At 39.6% G+C, this 21078-nt stretch overlaps 1 protein-coding gene across 11 annotated transcripts in view; it reads right to left on the minus strand.

Moving 5' to 3' along the window:
* TENM3 (teneurin transmembrane protein 3) overlaps positions 1 to 21078 on the minus strand; it is a 2356642-nt gene that overhangs the window by 344182 nt on the left and 1991382 nt on the right. Inside the window, exon 1 of one of the 11 annotated variants that reach the window (XM_090036146.1) lies at positions 229 to 339. The exons of 9 other annotated variants lie outside the window; for them this stretch is intronic. The gene's annotated coding sequence lies outside the window, so the exon portion shown is untranslated. Of the gene's footprint in view, positions 1 to 228; positions 340 to 21078 lie in introns of those variants that run through there. One more of the 11 variants, XM_090036144.1, reaches the window with a different exon arrangement.

The raw sequence follows: 21078 nt of genomic DNA on the forward strand, positions 1-21078 counted from the left end.
CTCACGGCTCCGAGCCGCCGGGGCTGCAGGCCGGGGGCCGCTGCACGCGGGGGCCGGGGCCGAGACGTGCAGTGCGGAGCGGCGCGATGCTCCGCATCCCTTGCGCGCACAGCCCCCGGCAAGTCCTCCCCGCTGCCCGCAAGTCAGAGGCTAGTGCGGCTGGGAGGGACCCCCGGCCCGCAGCGCAACCCCCCCATGCAGCCCGGCGGGCGGGCGGCAGGCACCTACCTCCCCTGGCCGCGCCGCGCCGCTCCGAGCTCAATCCGGCTGTACTGTATCGTGTTACAGAGCCGGGCTGTCTCCCCCAGCACGCAGCAGCGATCACACACGATAGGCTGAGGCTGCTCTGTTTACACCCAGGCGAGGGCCGGGGGCCGGGCTTGCCAGCCCTTAACCCTTGCTGGGCTGCGCCACCGCCGCAGCTGCTTCTGGTTCAGGCGGGGCAGAGCCCCGGGGGAGGCTGTCGGTGCCGCGCCGCCCACGGAGCCCCCGGGCCGCGGGCTGCCAGGGCCAAGCGCGCAGAGCGGAGCGGGGCTAGGCGCCACTTGCAGGCGAGCCGTGCCGCGCGTCACGCTCGCCTCAGGGACACCCAGCCGGGCCCCTCCCGCGGGGCAGCCGCACCCGGCGCCGCTGACCCCTTGAAGCGGTTGGGAGGCACCTCAGCATGGGTGAACCCCCACTGAAGTGTGTCCCCCGGCGTCCTGAACGCAAACACCAGGTGCTCCCCACCTTTTCAATTGCCCTCGGCCTCCGAGTGGGAAGAGAAGCACAGCACGCCAGAGCCACTGCCACCTCAGTACCTAGTCTGGGGCATTCTCTGCCACCACGGTTTCTAAGACCCGTGCTTGCCTTCAAATACAGGCTCCTTGACAGTCTGCGGCTTCCCACTGCCTTCACTCTTGCAAAACCGCCACTTGCCACATCTTCCACATGGCAGAGGCAGGCGAGTTTCTTTGGGTAGTTGGCGCATGGTGTGTGAGATCCCCTGAATAGTTGGGAAGCCTGTTCTTTTCAGGCTGGAGTCCAAAAGCGTGCAAAGAACAAATTTCCAACTATTCAGTTGGTCTAATAAAAGATATCCAGTCTACCCAAGTCCTTAGACCCACAAGGCTCCAACCAACAACCCTCCACACAACAGATAAACAGTTAAAAACAGCACCCTCTGAGCTCCTTCTCACTGAGGTCAATGGAAATTTTACCATGGAGTTCACTGGGTGCGGGAGCAGAGGCCCAGGCCCAGGCCCAGGTGTAACAACTTTCAAATTAAGACCCGAGAGACAAACTGCACAACTGACAAATACAGAAGCGAGTCCTATATATCCTCGTGAATACAGGAGTCACCTCAGACCTGAGGAAGGGCAACTGGAGCCCAGAAGCTAGTCCAATGGCTCTCCCAGTTAGTTTAATAAGAGATAGCACAAAAAAAAAAAAATCCTGGCCTCTTAGTTGCTGCAAAATTATACAAGAGTTCAGGCCAGGTAGAACTGCAAGACAGTTTACAGCAGCAGAATAAAATACCCCATTTTATTTTGGCAGTCACATTTAGGCTAATGCCCTTATATTTTAAGAATTATCTTCTTTTTTTTTTACATGGCAGTGAGGAACAGTTTTACATCTCCAAAACTTTCATCAGCCAAATGTCTCTATTTGCAACGTACAAAAAACTAGAAATCATGGTTCCAAAATGATACCTTTTATTAGACCAACTGGGAAATCGCAAGAAAACTCTCCTTTTCTGCAAGCTTTCGGGATCAAGTCCCTTTGTCAGACTCTGGGAACAGTATAGATGGTACAAGACGGTATAAAGTCCCCATAGGTAGGAAATAAACTTCACTTTTGCACAGAGGAGCTGAAGATGGAAGGCTGTCCCTCTGAGTCCATGAGAGCGTCTTTGTAAAAAACATGTAACGTTTTAAAATTTAAATTTTAAAAAAAATTTGTAACGTGTTTTTTTATCTTTAAATACTGATTAGTCTTGACTGATTTTACTAGGAAATTTGATGCAGTCATGGTCAAGGGTAGCCTGGCAACTGGCAAAAAAGCCACATTTTTCCTTCAAATTTGAGCAGTATAACTGTTATTATTTGAAAAAATAGTTCTAAACAAATGAAGACAGCTCCAGCTCAGCTCAGTACTAGTTGTCAAATGTTTACATCAATATACAAAACAAATATATACAATTATGTCTATTTATACATTGAACAAGAGGTTTAACAATTTTTAAGCAAGATTAAAGCATTTGAAAGTCTAGAAATTCATATTTCACCCACACATTGTGTGCTAATGTAATTTTTTTTAACCTCACTTTACTCCCATCAGTAGGAAAACTGTATGGATTAAATTGGTCATATACTGTGAACTGGGAAGGAAAAAAAATTATGCAACTTAAGGGAGCTGGCTGGCATCTTGACCCATACATGGGAACAGAGCTGGGAAACTCTGGAGCTAAAAATGTGAACTGCTACCTGAGCTAGTCTAGAGATGCAATAGACTAGTATATTCTGTGACACCGGGGACAAACTGTAACACAGCAGGTTACAAGTTTTCTTTGATCAAAAGAAGCTTGTCCTGACCATCAGGGACTTGCAGGAGTTCAAATTCCAGACAAACACTCACACCCACCATGTTAGCTGACACTCTGGGGATCGTACCTGGGACCTTCAGAGATGAAAGCATAAGCTGCTAGAGTTGGACTCAAAGAAGAAAACTTCTCATGTTCCCAGAAAAAGACTCATCCTTCATGTATCATTCCAGAGGGAGATTTGTAACACACATTCATAAATAGGTTATATAAGCATATGGACACAGACCTTGAAGAAGGGTATTTTCCAATTTATAAGGCTAAGTCATGTACTCCTGCAGAGGCGTAGGAAAGATAGGTGGAACTGCACTGTGAGAATTAATTTAGGCTTAGTTTTTGCGCTGTGAAAATCTACCCTCATCAGGTGTGCGCAAGGGAGGGTACTGGAAGAAGAACCCTGAATTCTGCAAGTGTCAGATGGTCCAAGAGACATAAGTAAAACTGTTCCTTGCTGGTTTAAGATAAACTATACTCCCCCAGCATCCCATCATGCTCCCTGGGCTGGGCAGAGCTCTCTGCTCCACAGCAGAGCTGGCCCCTCCCCTCTGCTCCCTGGCTGGAGCTCTGCAGAGACTGCAGGCAAAACAGGGTCTGCCTGGCTTCTGCCTGCCCTACTCTGATCAAGCAGGAATTCCCCCCGCCCCCTCCTTCCCATCTCCGACAACACAGACCCCAGCCCCATGGACCCTAGGCATGCGGTATGCTAGCTAATGCAGAAATATGTCTGTGTCTGTGTCTACAATTTCACTGGAACAGGCAGACAGAACAGTGACCACTTAGAGCTTTTTTGCAGGTAATCAACAGGTCAGCTGGTAAGCTGTTTAAGAAAAGTATGATTTAATGAAGATACGCTATTGTTTTGCTGATGAGGTGATACACACTGTTATCAGATCCCTACTGGCTGGCTTGCCTGTCAGTTTGCTGCAGACAGTAAAAAGAAGCAGGGAGGGAGATTGAAAAGCTCAGTATCATCAACAGATGCATGCACTGCACTTCCCCTTGCCTCAGTCCTTGCAGGGGGCTGGAGGCTCACAACACTCCTGCCTCTTGAGCAGCCAGCAGGGAAAAGCCTGGGATGGTACACACAGACCTCCCCAATCAAAGCGTGCTTCCGGGGCCTGGCCACACCCCACCTCAGTTTAGTTCCCTGCGGAAAAGAAGGGAGGGCTGCTCTAGCTTCTAGCCTGAGCCACTGCAGGCATGTGCCTGCATTTCCTCAGTCCAGAGAGAATGTCCATCCAGTTACAAACCAGTTCGGCCTAGCCGGGTTTGATTAACGTGCAAAGACTGAATCAATTCAGGCTCAGACTTTTTGAATATCTGTCCCTAGCCATAATGGGTGAAGTATCAGGACAATTCCCTTGTGCTAATTCATGAGCTCCATTCTCACCTCACGGAAAAAACCCCCTGCTTTCGCTCCCCATCTACACCCTATGTATGGTATATCAATGATTCTCAGCCAGGATGGTGCAGTAACCTAAGTGCTGTGAGATCAATTTAAGGGTGCTGTTGCATGCCACATAATATTAAGGCTGTTAGATGTGCAAACACCTACACAGGATTCACAAGATAAACCCGGAGGTTTCAACTAGGAATCTGTAGTGTCAAAAGCATTCTGATCTGCTGTGGTCTTTTTGAGCTCCTTGTAATACAATAATTGCTCTATTATTTTTCCATAGTCAAAAAATCAACAAATGTTAAGATCTAGTGTTTCCTAAGGAGTGCTTTGAGTCTAACAAGGGGTTCCCTGAATCTAAAAAGGCTGTGACACACTTATCTATGAATATATTTGTGTGTGTGTATGTATGTATGTATGTGCACGCGCGCACACACACACACACACACACACACACACACACATCCATAGTCTAAGAACAGTACATAATCAGAGAGCAGGACTCTCCAGCTCTGCCTCACTTCTTTCACTCAGATATCTCTGTACCCTCTTTTCCACATATTGTTCCTGTACAGGTGCCACTGGACTGTAGCTGTGCCCAGTCATACAAACACCACTGGAATGGATCTCCCTCTCTCTGAGGATATTGGGCCTGTTAGCAGTGGAATTTCCTCTGCTTTGATCTGTTTTGTGCTGTTGAGTGTTGGTGATGTGACTTCTCCGTCCCATCATCACTAATGTAAGTATTTGTGACAATCCACAGCAGAAACTACCAATTAAAGACAGCTGAAAAGTAGACATTACCCTAGAAAATACAGATGGGATATAGCATGGGTGAGACATACCTATACAGCAAAATCTCGCACATAAATCATCATATGCCTACATACCTGCCATCATAAAGGAGCAAAATACTTTATAAATAAATGCTGAGCCTGACTCTCCATACCGTTACACTGACTAACTCCACAGACCAAAGGGGTGGGAGAAGAAACTCCTGGAATAACCCCAGGATACCAGAGTGGAGAATAAGAATTGATTTGTATACAGAATACAGAATGATGCATACAGCTATAAATTCAGAATAATTTTCCATAGTAAAAGATGACAAAAAATCATGCTTTGTATATGAGTAAATGTTTGACTGATTCAGGGCACCGAGCAACCAATATCAAAGCAGAAATTTAATGATGAGAAAGCTAGATGAGGAAAGGAAGTCCAGAGGAGTAAGAATAGGATAGCACGTGTTTTTCATTCACAAAAAATTGAAAGATTATTTTATTTTCTTTTTAGCTGTTTGGTAAAAGAGGATTGTTCTGGCAAAAGAATGCAGAATATTAACCATTAGATTTTAATTCACTTCAGCTTGTAAGGGAACAATATCTGTTACTACCTAATCACAAATCAGTGCTCTGTATGGAATGAGTTGGGTTGCCTGAGTCCCAGCCCTAGTAGACAGGTGTTTCTCATCACAGCTATTGCTAGCTGTACCCTTGGAAGCTGCATCGAATGGGAATAGAGTTTCATTTGTTTTTTCAGCTCTAGTCAGAGCTCTAGGTCAGGGTTGAGACACATGTACATGTGTGTGCGCGCACGTCCACTTTTAAGCACTGAAAGATTCATTATGGCTCAGTCCTACCTGTCTGAGAGAATTTCCCCCTCTCTGAGCCGGACTGCTCAAACTAGATCAGTAAAAGCACTTGAGCAGAGTCCCTGATAGTATAAAATTAAGAGGTGCTGCAGGCCAGATGATCTTTCTGGGGGCCCAGAGTCTTTAGAATTGCCTGCTTTTCCTGGTTCAGGAGAATTAATTTTATGGCCTGCATGCCTTGTTGCAATGGTTTTTTTTCCACAGTAGTTCAAAACTAGGGAAAGCAGTAAGCATGGTTATTTTTTTCAAGATTGGGTATTGTTTTAATTTTAATGTTCCTAGTATTACATTATGTGAAAGGCCTGCAGTTTTGTAGTACAGTGTATTTAATCTATATGCATCCCAGGTATGTGTACTGCTTGCTTAACTGTACAACATGATGGTCCCAATTTGTTGTATATTGCTTCCATGATATGGATAACTGGAGTTTGTTACAAATTGCTTAAAGCCCCATAGCATCTTGTCATTTTCATGTCTGTTATCTCCCTTAATTTTTAAGTCTATAATAGCAGCCTGGACAGGAACTATAAGAAGCCTTGAAAATGCGGCACGCTTTTTAGCATCAGGGCTGTTCATGCTACAGCGCTAGCAGTATTGTGCACTTAAGGAGCATTACTTACATTCCCTTCTGTGGTATTAACAGCCCTAAGACTTCCATAATTTTTAAGTCTTTCAGTAGCCAGGGATACTACCAGGAGTCCTGAAAATGAGAGGGATTGGGCAGTAGTCCAGACATGGCTAACAGGACTAAGGACCACATTTTCAAAGGAATCTAGGTGCCTAACTGTCAATGCCTTTAACTGACATCAGGCACATCGCTGCCTTGAGTATTGGGGGCTGACTTCTCCAAGATTGAAACGGTATTATATAACAGAGCAGGAAACTACGTCCCAAAGCTTCAACTATCCTCTCTCTCATTATTTGCAAAAATCAGTTGCAAAACTAAAGTTTTGACTAGTATCATTAATGATGCCCACTGACTCTCACTGACAAGGAACACTTTCCTGGCTAGACACCAACTTGGCTAATTGCCTTCTGGCCTATCTAAATGTTCAGTGATGTTTCAACTAAACCAGTAATTCCCTGCCTTTCTATCTTAAACTGCTGATTAGTGTTAATGCCACTTGTACTGTAAATTGCACACAGCATTTCAGAAATACTGATATCTGCATGTGTTTTATAAACAAGCACCCACGGCCTGTCTACACACCAGAGATGCACTCACACACAATTTAAAAACTGCCATTGGATCTTTCCCCAAATAAAAGCATTATATAGAAAGTAAAATATTAATAAATCGCAAATTTTAAAGAAATAATTTGTTACAGAAACAGAACAGTAACACATTTTAACAGCTGTTTCATAAAATGGTAATTATTCAGACAGAATTGAATTACAATGTCTAGTTACTAGCTGAACTGCTTCTGTTTGAAACATACTTGAGAAGTCCACGTAACACTTGAACTGGAATAAAATTAAAAGCTCACAAACACTGACTGCTTCTAATGGCATTATTAAAACTAGAATTATTCAGAGGAAATGTGCACTTTTATTTATATGTCTAAATCTAGGGCCAAAACCTGTACTACATATTCATGTGCGTAATAACCCCAAATTCAATACATTGACTGACATGAATTAGGATTATTGGAATCAAGCAAAATTTAGACTATAAAGGGAGTAGAGTTAGACCCAGGTAAGAACTGCAGGTGTTTAAAGCGGGGCTATTTTTAACTTTTTAATAATAAAGTACAACTCAGATTATTATTTTTTACAGCTTGCTAAGAGTGTACTATATTTCAGTGAGGACACAATTCAAGTTAATAAACAAAAAGGGAGAACTTGTGATATAGGTCAAGAGTTACAGCAGAAATATATTCCTAGGTATGTACAAAACAGTTGAAATTGGTAACACATGTTCTGGAATGTGATGGATACACGTGTATTCTTTCCCATGAGCAGGCATAGAACTGCTTTGGGGTGCAGAGTGGAGAATTTCCCTTATTTCATTGTCTTTCCTAACACACACTGGAAACATGGCCTTTCCACTATGTGTGTGTGTGTGTGGGGGGGCCTTCCTCCCATTTATACTGGGGAGTTATATGAGTATGGTAACAGTTCCTCTGTTTTCAGTCAGACTAATTTCCCAATAAATTAAATGTGTCATTTGAATAAGACCTCGGATCAGAAGCACAATACAACTTTATGCTCAGAAACATCTTACTGGCCACATCTACATGAGATGCTAACTGTGCAGTCATTACTGTGAAGTCATTTAGTACTCCTGTATAAACAAGTACTAAATGACTGCACAGTAACTGGAGTTACTGCACAGCAGCATTGCCAAATGGCTTTTTCGTGACACTGACTGTGCGGTAGCCCAAGACTACTCCACTGTAGCATTGCATCACACTTCCTGCCACACAATGCTACTGCACAGTATTCATGGGCTACAGCTCAGTCAGTGTTTTGTGTAAACACAGCCACTATACACCTAATTCATACTATAGATAAAAGATAAAGAGATAGACACGTTTATGCTATAATTTTTCAGCTTACTAAATCAAAACTGACATGAAACCTAGGTCTCAAATTTGACATACTTAAAGCATAAACCTAAGTAGTTAGTATGAAAACAGTTTTAATCAGTTAGGCACCCCTAGGCTTTGTTCCCAAGAGAAGATAATACCAGTCAGTCCGTAGGCTACACTGAAAAAGGGCACACACTGAATAGTTAATATATGAGACAGTTCTTGGAAAACTTGAAGCACACATACTTGTGTTATCATATTTGGAAATGAAATAGTACAGCTGGTTAAGTGGTTAGTAACAAGACATTTTCATGAGGGTCTGGGTGGTGCATTAGACTCCTATATCAACAAACACTTCAGAATGGAAAGATCTGAGTTTCAAGAAGTTCTCTTAAATTCTTAAAAAGGAGTGTGGCTACCTCAAATACAAAAAAAAAAATCAGCTAATCCCAATTCTTTCTGGTAAGCTGCTTTTCTACCACTAGTAAATAAAATACCATAAAAACATAATTAACTCACAGTGTTCCAACATTTTTGCTTAATTTAAAAAGAAATGCATTCAGTTATCCAAGAAAAAAACACGGCAATTAAAACCCTTCACCGAGGGGGAAAAAACATAAAAAATGACACCCACCCCCAACCAAACTAACTGTAGAATTCTTTTTCTTGTCTTTTCTTTCTTTCTTTTTTTAATACATGTGTTGGTTGGGAATTTGAGTGCTATCTGCACCATGGGATTCACTTAACTACATCATCACACTCTGAACATCTAAAGGACAACATTTTGAAAACTTTTGAGTCTTATAATAGTATCACTTTCCCCTTTCTTTTTCATATCAGTTTCTCATTTTCTTACATTCCTCTATCCTGGCAGCTGCTACCCACTGACTTATCTGGCAGAAAAGCAGTTGCTTACACAACTAATGCCAGCACTACTTCCAATGTGGAGACTGAATGTCTAATCTTCATAATAGAAGCAGCCTACAACTGACCAAGTTTTGACTTACTTTTTTTTAGATGCGGGCCCACAATTCAGACTCGCTTTGAATTAGTATTTTTTTGTTAGAAATTATCACTTTTACTAAAGTGATAGGGAAGTGTGGAGAACTTACTGTAGATGAAAACTGCGCTAAAAAGTAAAAGTTGACAGAAAAAGGTGAGGTTGGTTTGGCATGTAAACACATAAATGTAAGAAGTCACATAATAAACAAGATATTTGCTGACTGTCTGAAGCAATATATTTAGAATAAAATAGTTCTGTATAGTGGTCTGGCAAAGAGAATTGGCTTTCCTGAAGAAACTACATTATTGTAAATCACTGATAATTGGTAAAGACCACCAACAGAGCAATCCTGTAAGTACAAGTGAACAAGTTCTTGGAAAAAATCACTCTGTTCAGCTTAATGAAGCTGGCATCTCATACTAATAGATATGTTTAACTTGAATTCTGATAATAAAAAAAATGAAAGTACTTTCTCAAAATTATATCTTTACCAACATGCCTTAGCAATTCAGGCAAAAAGCAAATTTCAAGTTATTCCCATGAAAATAATTTAACTTATTTCTTGGAATAAGCATTGTACTGATCATTACAGAAACTATGTACTGGGACTGTGGGTTCAGCTGCTGTTGTCCTTCAGGCCTATCTTTTGTTCTGTCTAGTGCACCAAACATGAGTGAAAGGTCACTAAATCATTTTGGTCAGAATTTTCAGTTCTCTGCATTATGGAGCCCCCATCTCTAACAAAAATAACCTACTGAATCTTTTTTGCTCTGTTGCTTCTTAGGCATGATCAGAAAAACTGTCATTTTTTGTAGAAATCTGTCAGACAAATTTCTAACATGCAGCTTTGTAAGTTAATTGTTCATCTATAAGTAGTGTATGTATAAATCTATATGCTTCTATGACACTTAGTATCTTGGAAAGGTGGCATAAAAATTATCTCACACCATTCTGACACCTGCTATTGGACATTTCCCCAGTAGTCTATATGTCAAAAGGCAATTAACAAAACTAAACATTTTAAATAAAATAAAAGCTTTCTAAAATATTACCTTGGGTTTATATGAAGAACAAATTGAGCATTGCTGTGAAGTGTGCTTTATCTTTTGTTCAAGGAAAAAAAAATCGTAACTCATGAGAATAGATTCCATTTCATAGCAACTTTTTTCTATATAACCAGAACCATCTACATTAACTAACACTCCAATGGTATATTTTCAGTCTGGGGATAAATGCCTGGTGATAGGGGGGACTGTTAGGCGCAAGAATAAGTGCTCCAGTGTACCTTAAAGTATGTTTATGACATGCTTTGACATGTTTTATTGCATATTAATCCACACAGAGAGCAGGTGATCAGTTTTTTCCTTCAATCTTGGATAATATATAACATTTGCTACTATACCATAACTGCTAGCAAAATATCTTTATTCCATAATACTAGCAGGAATGGCATTTTTTTACACAAGAGTTGTCCTGGCATTGTACACGCCTTACAACCACAATTTGGCTAAAACTAGCTTCACTCAAGGCCAGCCATCAAGTCAACAGCTACCACGTTAAATCACTATTGGTACAGTATCTCTATAGACTGAGGGAGTAGCTTCAGTGTTTTTTTTGCAAAATGTCCTTCCCTTACATTGTATATTATTGATTGCTTATATGGCCTGCTTTTTGCATGCCATTGTGCAGTGATCAAGCTGACTAGAAGCTACTTATTAATGAGTGACTAGGGCTGCAAATCAACCTTATTTAAGCTCTGTGATATTTTCACAGCAAGAAAATTTATCAATATTGTCTCCAAATTCTGCCATCCAAATGATGTTGCTGTCAACATGACCCGAAGGAGACCATTTTAAAATGTGCTGCTAGTACCCCTGAGGCCAGCACAAAATCTCTACCAGAGGCAGAACTGAGCAGTTGTGTGCCATGGGCATCAGTGATGCATAGGGCAGTGGCAGCATTGGTGACTGCTATTTTTGTACCCTCTCCCCGCCCCCACCTCCCAAGTTGATGCTCACAGCTGGTACTGTGCTTGCCTCCCCTCTAGTTAAGCTACTGAGCTTTAGTATCCCCATGACAAGGAAAGGTGCTCAAAGGCCACCTGGATTCATTCATGCCTGAAAGGTGCAGGATATTAGAGGTGTGTAATAAAAGGCACTGGCTGGACTCAGAGCAGAAAAACTGGCTAACACAATGATGAGTTGGGCTGATTGCTCAGGCTGCTAACTTCCACAGACTTAAAAATGAGGTCTACAAAGAAAGTAAAAAATCAAATATCTAGAATGTGGGTGGAAACGGGGGGAGGCGAGAAACAGTACAAGGAACAGAAACTACTAGTTTATGCTACCAGGATCTTAAGATCAATTTTGGAGATCCCCAGGATATCAACATGTTTATGGAAATGGCTGCCAAGACTGAAGACAAGAGTGCTCCCTGTAGCAGTTGTTGTAAAAAGTACTGGTGAGAGTTGGTTTCATATATTAGGATACTGTAAAAATGATACTTAAGCTCCTAGTAATGCTGATGTCTGCATTTCTAAAATAGTAGACAGAGCATCACCTGAGTTTAGAAAAGAGTTTGCATTCCTCCATTGCTTTCTTCTCACGTCAATATTTTCCTTTCCCCTTCATTGTTATATAAGCAGCATCTCCTCAGCCCATTCATCACTCCCCTGGTTCAGTCCTCTGAATTTTCCTGTCTTGGTGGTATCCTCATCTTCTTTTCTAGTTATGGTGCAAGCTGTTCCTAATTAGAGCAGAAGTGCCTAGTTCACTGTGCAGTCAGTAATTAGCTAAGCCATGATTTGTAGAAAATCAGGAGGAAATTATTGGTTGCACAGAAAAAAATGTTAAAAATTAAAAAAAATGAGATTAATTCAAGAAATCTCTCTTTTCTCTTCAGAAATTATCTAGCTACTCCTGCTTATCCCAAAATTGGTCCTGCCAGTCTGCTCATGGCTCAAATTCCAAAGGGATATATACAGTGTCTATTATACCCACTCATGACAGACAGGTGCCCATTCAGGTGATGGTAGGCATACTACTGTTTTGGTCATGTATTTTGGCTTTCAATGGGTACTGCTGAAACATCCTCTTCTGATCACATTTCAAATTCTCTTGGGGCTTCTGTTTGAGGGCTGAGTGTTTATCTTTTCCTCCAGTTTGAAAAGAAATGGCACATTAGCATCATGGGAGTTATAGCATCTCCCTGAAGGATTATAGGAGTTTGACCTCTTCCTATTTTCAATCCCTTGGGCTACCAAAAGATGGGCCAAGAACCATGGGAAGAGCACCTCTCGAGCTGTGAGACTGCAACATTGTCTTGCTGTTGTGGATGCAATGCAAAAACTGCAATTGACCTGTAATCTTAACAAAAGGACTAGTGTGGGAATTAAATTATTGGCAGTTCAATTCTCAATATAAAGAAGGGTTTTGTGACTATATGGTATGTGTAAATGTATATGTAACCATTTTTGTACAAACTGAAAAGACATAATTTTACATATGTAATGCCAAATTGCAAAGAAATTAAAACCAAAACTTGTCACAAGAATTATTAACCAAAGTCAATCTGTATTTTTTTGTCTTTTTGACAGCCATGTTAACATCTAACACAAGGCCAGGTTACTGTTTTGAACCCTACCCCATGAATGTAAACAAAACCGACATTGATAGATTTCCTGAACTACCCTGAGGCACAAGCAGTTTGACAAAAGAAAGAAAAAGAATGGGGGAAGGGAAATTGCTTAAGAGGGAGTTGCCTTGGGTATTTTTAATCTTACTACCTATATTTCATCGGACAGAATCTCCCAATTCATGGAAGCGAATTTTTTATTAAAGTGGATCTCTTCCTCAGTTTTCATAAATTGATGAAGCTGGATCTTGCTCTTTGCTGTGGATGTCTGCCTGCTGATTAAATAGGTTAAGAATGTCTCTCTCACAGTGATGGAACAGGATGGTACTGCTCGAAATACCATTCCTTTAAAAAAAACAAAAAAGAAATGATTGAAACATCCTAGAGCTAAAAATCTATCATACCAAATGGTATTTTGTAAATCTTTCTGTTGCATTTAGTAATGAATATGTAACTCCCCCTAATGGAGGACTATCTGAATATATCTTAAAGGAGCTTTCAATAACTCAAAATTATAGTATAGTAATTTCACATTCCCTCACTTTAAGGTCTTTTAATGGAGGTGTTAAGTCATATGGTCAAAACTTATGCTAAATGCTGCACTCCATCTCTTGTATTAATAAGTTTTTATTTCCTTGCTAGGTTTTGTCAGTTATGTAAAACTTAATATTACTGTGTATCATATATTCCTTAAAATTCTTTATATAGTCATCTACTAATTGTTTTAACTATGTCTTTGAGCCAATTGCTTTTGTGGTTCCAGAGAGGTCAGTAAATTGGCATAAAAATAATGGTACTAAGGCCACATGGTTTTGGTAGATGGGATAAAGGATCACTTCTCAGACACAGCTGCTTGTAATGAATGCAGCATGTTTGAGGCCTGTTTTTGGACAGTTTTCCCAATATTTTAGACTCAACCCTTCTTGGCAAGCTTTCTAGGACCATTCTTTGTATGAGTCCCAGTTACTTCAGCCAAAACTTTGTAACATGAAAATTCAGCAGTATTGTCTCTCTGTTAATGGTTTTAAAACGTCTGTCTTGCAGAGCCAATGACTCAGTAGGAGTCTCTGCCCTATTTCTATTTTAAACACCACTAGGTTCTAGATGCATCTTTTTCTATAGCCCTGGATAAATGTGGCACATGCATTGCTCTGATGCACAACAGATCATGAGGAACATATATGCACAAACACATACATACACATACACATGTGCACACAGAGTGACTTTACTGATTGCAAAAATGCCAGGACCATAGTTTTGGAGAATGAAATCATGTTTGGCTACAAATGAGCTAAAACAACAAATACAACAGTGCAATCCTCTACTCAAATGTACCACATTTCTAAGCTATGGGGACTATGTTTCTAGGGATGAGAATGTAACTCAAGTGTCTGATTTTCAGTCCTCAACTCCTCTACTGAGAGTGCTAATAAACATGCTAATTAGGGTGGGGGTCTTGGGGATATGATAGCAATGCAATAAGAATAGGACTGAGACCAACATAATTTCATCTCGGTCACTGAATAGTTTTCAGCTATTTTCAGTTCTAGATCTTCCCTCCTACATGTATTCTATTCATGACCAATGTCCTTGTTCATCAAAACACACCTAAAACTCTGCTGCTGAAAAGCTCCCCCTGGTACAAGCTCAACAATTTTTTAAAATACCTTTCTCTTTATGTTTAGCATGTAGTCCCTAGTTAGCCTATACTTCTAACACAGGTGCCATTGAAAAGATTATTGCTAAAGAGCCATATTCTACTCTACTTATACTGGTGCAAATGAAGTAAGATCCAAACTCACTGGGGTGAATAAAGATCTATGCTGTAAATCCAGATGGGAAAGAGACAGGCATTCTCACATATTAAACCAAGAACAAAACCTGATAAGCAAAAGCATATGAATAATATGGATAAAGTGTATATCTGCACAGACCCTTTAGCAAAACAAAGAATTTGTAACAAAGATATAAATGATTTCAAAGATAATGAAACAGATATAAAATGAGACACATAGGACCAGTGTTCCCTCTAAGCTGTGCGGTTTGTGCAGCTGCACAGGCGTGCCCATGCCGTACCGCCAGGTGCGCCTGCACGGCTGTGCACACCACACAGCTTAGAGGGAACGCTGCATGGGACACATCTATGCATGCGCTTTACTGCTCAGTGACTAATTTCCTGCACAGTAAAGCATCACAATCTACACATGCGCCACAATTAGAGTGCCATAGAGTAAATTACTGTGCTTAAATGCACGTGTAGATGGTGATGTCAGAATTAGTTTACTCTGGCTCAAACTGCGCCGGAGTTTATTCAGTCATATTAATTGTATATGTAGACACGTCCAAATAGTAAGAGATCAAAAATACTGACAGAAAATAGGAAATAGAAAAAAAATGAAAACTAGGATAAGAACACCTTAACTTTTCCTCTCAGTTTTTTTTTAAATGTACCTTAACAGAAAATTAAATTAATCAGTCTTTATGACATGGATTCTTGTGAACCAAGAGGAAAATTATAGAACCAACAATAAAGAAAGTAGCTGCTGTTAACAAAGGTAGAGTAAAAAAAAATCTTCAATAAACAAAACATATTCTCTAAATATTTTGGCTAAAAGAAAGCGATATAACCTATCGCTAGGTTTAATATAGTCTTTTCAACTATATTAAAAATATTTAACTTCTCGGGCAACATGAATCCTTAGTCATGACACATAATTATAAAGATTCTATATGCACATTTCTGTGATACAATCAGAGACTTCGTACTTTAAAGACATAATATTAATATATTGGGATGGAAGCATAATATTTCAGTGATTAATCAGAAATCAATCTGATCAGTCCAGGCACTTGAACAATGACTTTCACAGCTGTCATTCATCAGGATATTCAGAAAATGCAGGGCAAGTCATGATGGAAATATTCCCTCCGAGTCCCTCCCTTCCATTAATGGAAAGTTTTACTGGGATTTGTTTTATATGTTTGACAGAAAGTAAATTACTAAGATATAGGAGATCCTCTAAAGATTTGTGCTCCTTGTAGAAGAGGTTAATATGAGTCAGAGAAGATCAGAGTTTAGGATATATAAGTAATACAAATGCTGTCAGTCATTGTCTTAAAATGATAGCACAATTTTGTTTGTCATATCCTGTTGGAAAATTATTTCATTATTACATTTGGGATTGCAGTTCAAATCCAATATGCCACCCTGGTGAGTTAGTGTTGGTGCTTCAGAACAGTCTTTAGAATATAGCAGATGGCATAAAACTGCTACCCACAATTGAATACAAGTTGGCAGAAAAGTAGTTTCAAATGGGTGATATATGTGAATGAGCATCAAGTAGTTTTTGCAGTCCTTTGTATAAAAAACATAGCACCCACAAGAGACAAAGACTGAAGGAGCTACAATGAGGAATTCTAATTGAAGCTGCTTAAAACTTGCTGGGACTTGCACTAGTGCCTTGATTTCTTCTGATAATGTATAATCTCACAACTCACTTGGGGTACATATTAAGAATGCATGAAAACCACCAGTTCAGTTTACAGTATTTCACAGAAACAACATTAAGAGTTTTATGATTGCAGTTCATGATTCCACAAATAAAAAACTCCTAACAGAACTTTCATGAAAAACGAAGCAATTAGGAACATGCATTCCCCATCATGTAACTCTTCATTCCCAACAGACCACAGCTAGCTGTTTTTGGAGGGACCAGGTCATTCCATCCTTCAAATCAGTCTGCTACCATAGATAGACCTTTTTGGAGGCAGGAAACTGTTTGGAGAAGGAATCTATCTACCTTGATTTATGCTGTATTCAGTATTGTGCAGGGTTAATCTGATAGCTCAATTAGAGGTGTTCATTCTTTCTAAGAAAAGAGTTACAGTCAACTATTTTTGTTCCTGCCTGTGATCTTTCATTTCACTTTACAAGAATGGAGAATCATGCACAATCTGATAATATGTTTTAGGACATTTGCTTAAAAAAACAGTTGAAAGTACTAACAAACAAAATGAGGAGAAACCCCCCACATTATAGACATCCAGGAAGGAGGTTAATGCAAAGATAGGTGAAAAAAATTGTGGGTTTAAGGCATGTCATTTGAGCCATACACATAGCAGTAATCTGCTACCATGCTAGCATGGTAATTGAAGTGATTTGTCTATTCGGTTGACAGGCCAGGAATAAAATTGCCAAGTACATTTTATAATACACATATTATATACAAAAGACCTTAATGTCAAAATAATTTCAGACCAATATGTGTGAAAAATATGTTAAGAATACTTTTATTTCACCACAGTCTAGAAAAGACCTAACAGCTGAATTATCATTACTAATCTCCTCTCAACAGACTTGTTAATGTTTTAACTACATTCTCCAGTTCGACGCTAGTCTGCAATTGCCTTGTAAAGAAAATAAGAGGAAAAAAGACTCAGTCAACCAGATGAGGTGGATGAGAATAAATATTCTTAGCTTGTTTATCTATATGGTTTCTTTTTCTCATGTGTTTTCTTTTAGTACTCATGTACTTTCACAAATGGAAACCATGTTTCTTTCTTCTTTAAACATATCTGTGGTTCATTGATAATCCTACCTTATTTATTCTTAGGGTTGCAGAATGGAACACGGTAAAAAACTGTTAAATTTCTTTTAATGTATTTCTGTCTAGAGAAACCCCAAAGACATTATAGCACAATATTACTAAATTTAACAAACATCTTAGATGCATCTATAGGCTAGTCTCTGTGATTTGCTAAATTTCCATTACATAATGAGGAAAAACTGAATGTGTTTAGTCACAAAATAAGTAAATTCTTACATGAAATCATGTTCTGTTAATGATTAATGCAACTGATCTAAATTATGTTGCTTACAGGAAACCATGCAACTTAGATCAATTCCACTTTGGGCTTTCTGAATGTCTGTTCCTAGCCTAAGAGCGTGGTAGAGGTATCACTGAACTCAGAGAAAGGCGCTGACTACAGCACTTCGAAAGAACATTTTTAAATTTTAGTTTGACAATATAAATGTCCTGAGTTTACATGGCACATTACAATGCCATGCAGTAATACCTGAGCTAGCTTAGGAAATGGAAGCAGCATTGCTATTAGTGCACTGCTTTATCCAGGTTAGCATACCCTGCTTCTTAGCAAAACTAATTAGTTTTGACAGATTGCCATGATAACATACTTCTTCCTCTTCTGATACTCAAGCTAGCTCATTTATATACTGTATTTCACCATGAAGACATAGCTTTAGTTTACAATATATGACATCACAGCCTTATAAACCAATACAAACACTATGATTGCAACTTAATAACATTACACTAATTAGAATTATCTTTTGGGTATATTTCAAGCACTAAATACCAGATTACCAGGCTAACTATACATCAAACAACAGAATGTAAACATTACTGTGTCCAGAGGGAACTTCACTTTCTTTTATAACAAGACCTAGTTTTTGCTTCACACTTGATCTCCATTCTCTTTTTCTTCCTCCTGGTCTGTGAACTCCATTAGAGGAGATACATTGTTGGAGAAAGCCACTACAAAATCAAAATCAGTAGATGATCAGCCAATGTTTTTAAATAATAAATATGAAAGAACAGTCTATTTAGATGAAAAACGAAATGTGTAAAATTATCATATCTAGCTTTGGAATCATAACAAGTATGGTTCTATTCTTAGTCATGTATTTTTCATTCCTGTATCTGCTATTTAGCATGGACTGAACATGAGAATTCATCACTAGCTGAATCATATTTTATATTATTCATTTTGAATTTCAGACTTAGAAGAAATGGAATAGTTTAATTCTTAAAAACACAGCCCTAGAACATTCAATTTTTCAACTATTTAAATCATTGATGATGCCAATTTCAAGATAAGGGCAAAGATGGCTCCACAGCATTAGTTCTAGTTCAGGCAACAGCTTCTTGGTTTGTCAAGGCTTATTAAAGAAATGGAAATTACCAATGCCATTTCTTTAGCAGAACCCTATCCATAACACTTTTTCTCATCTTTTCTTTAAAGGTTGTATTAGATCCTAAAGCAAAGGGTGTCCCTCAAGCCACAAGGAATTCTTTAGTCAGCCTTTATCTAAATACAAGATTTGGCCATGCTATACTGTGAATCCATTTTCAATTATAAAGTTACTTGTCCCATTCTAATTTGATATGGTCCATTTATTCCTAAACCTGTACTTGTGGCTGGAAGAAGGTATGGCTCTGGAAGCACAATCACCAAAAAATATTCCTGCCCACCTAAAGTTATGATAAACAATGGAAATTAGGTAATGCTTATTAATGTTGGACAGTATTCCCCAAATGTTGTAAGCAAACGCAAGCCACCTCATACTCATGCAGTCAGTTTGTAGAAGAAGAGTGTTGTCTGATACCCAAAACTGGTGGTCAGGAATCTCTTTAATCATGCTGAGAAACACTAACTATGGACTCCCAACCATGAAATGCTTCAAGTTATGGCTTCTTACCATCCCCACATTTCAAACCAAGGAACAAAGGGCTCACACCACTATTTTTGCCCTTTTGTGTGCTGCAACTGTGTGTCTGTTTGCATGAGCAGGATTGATGCTTTAAAAATCTTTCTTGTGTATTAAATTAAAACTCTTTGGATGTAGTTTACTTTGGCTTGCCGGGAATTAAAGCATTACATCCATAGATTCATTGCGTTCAAACACAAAGGCATTCAAAGACATGTATTGAGCCTCTTTGTCCACCAGATGGTGCTGCAACTTTTTTGCAGTTCACCCGTTTGAATTGCTTTTGGGTTTTTTTTCTTGTGTGGCTTACCAGCTGCCTGCTTCCATAGCTGCATGGCAGGGCACGGGGTGGGTGGGGGGAAGGCTGGACTGTCCTGCTCTCCTGCGGTGCTGGCCAGGGACCTGGCTTAATTCGTTTGAAAATCTAGTGCATGTAAACACAGATGCGACGCTCCAAAACAAACAAGTTTAAATTTTATAAACCTATTTAATTTAATGACAATTAAAACCTGTGGTGTGCACAGGCATCCAAAGAGTGGAAAGCACATTAACAGAAGACTAAATTAGTCAGTCTGTCTGCTTACTCTGAGCCAGCCAAAGTACCACCTGGTTCAGACAGGATGTCTATTGTTTGGAACATCAGCATTAAAAAGCCTCAGCAACTAACGATTCTAGAATCACAACTTTTTTCAGTTAGGCACCCCATTCTCCTTTAATTACTAAATTCTCCTGTAAGTGCTAAAAATAGAAAATCCACCCAGTGTTATGTTTCTTTAAAGTTAGTTCGCATTTTTGGACCCATCTACTCTCTGCTCTGATAGGAGAAGATTTTTCTTCAATTTTGCAGTGGAACTGAATAAGAAAACCACTACATTTTTAGCTCTGCCTTCAGGAGGAATGACTTTGAAGACCTCAGTAAATCCACAGTCTCTTAAATTGTATTTTTGGGACATCTACTCACTGATGCTCTAATTTACACTTCATTATTCACTATCTGACATATGGGACATCTTGATCAAACTAAATAGGAAAAAAATTATTAATATAATTCATTTTTAAGGCAGTAGGGATTTAATTATATGTTTAGAGGAATTCAACAACAGAGGCAGAATTGTGACTGTGACAGCAGGTCCAGATGAAGTAATTGTTCATTTCATGCAACTAGGATAAAACAAAACATATTAGTTACTTTCTATGAACTTCATTTCTGTAGACCACAATCTATCCCCCAGCTTCTTGTATGTAGTTTGTAAATTGCTACCTGTTCTCAATGGATGATAATTTCATTTCTTAAATTCTCCATCAGTTAAAATGAGGTATTAGTGGATTTTAAAATCTGGTGTCATACAGAATCAGGTTAGCTAGATTTTGTATTGCAGCAAAATATTTTTTTAAATTTAAACTTGAGACTTGTCAGATCATCTAAGCTGTTGGACTACCCCTTACAGCAGTGGTGATCAAACTCCATCCTACGGAGCTGTCATCCAGCTTACAGGTCCAGAAATGTGGCAGCAGGGGGGTGTGGCAATTAAGGCTTCAAGTGCTCACCTGCTGCCAAATTTCTAAGCCTTGTGGGCCAGATGACATGGCTCCGTGCACCAGACTGGATTGTTCTATGGGGCTAGAGCAATGGATCCAATCAGGCCACAGTTAGGGTAGCACACCCCATTTAGTGCACAAGGGGCTAGGGTGGCAGACCCCATCTGGTGCACATGGGGCTGAGCCAGAGGGCACTATCCAATACGCAGAGTTGGGGTCACATGCTAGAATGT

Source organism: Crocodylus siamensis, chromosome 2, assembly GCF_052110815.1.
Source record: "Crocodylus siamensis isolate JL-2025a chromosome 2, ASM5211081v1, whole genome shotgun sequence".
NCBI lineage: Eukaryota > Metazoa > Chordata > Crocodylia > Crocodylidae > Crocodylus > Crocodylus siamensis.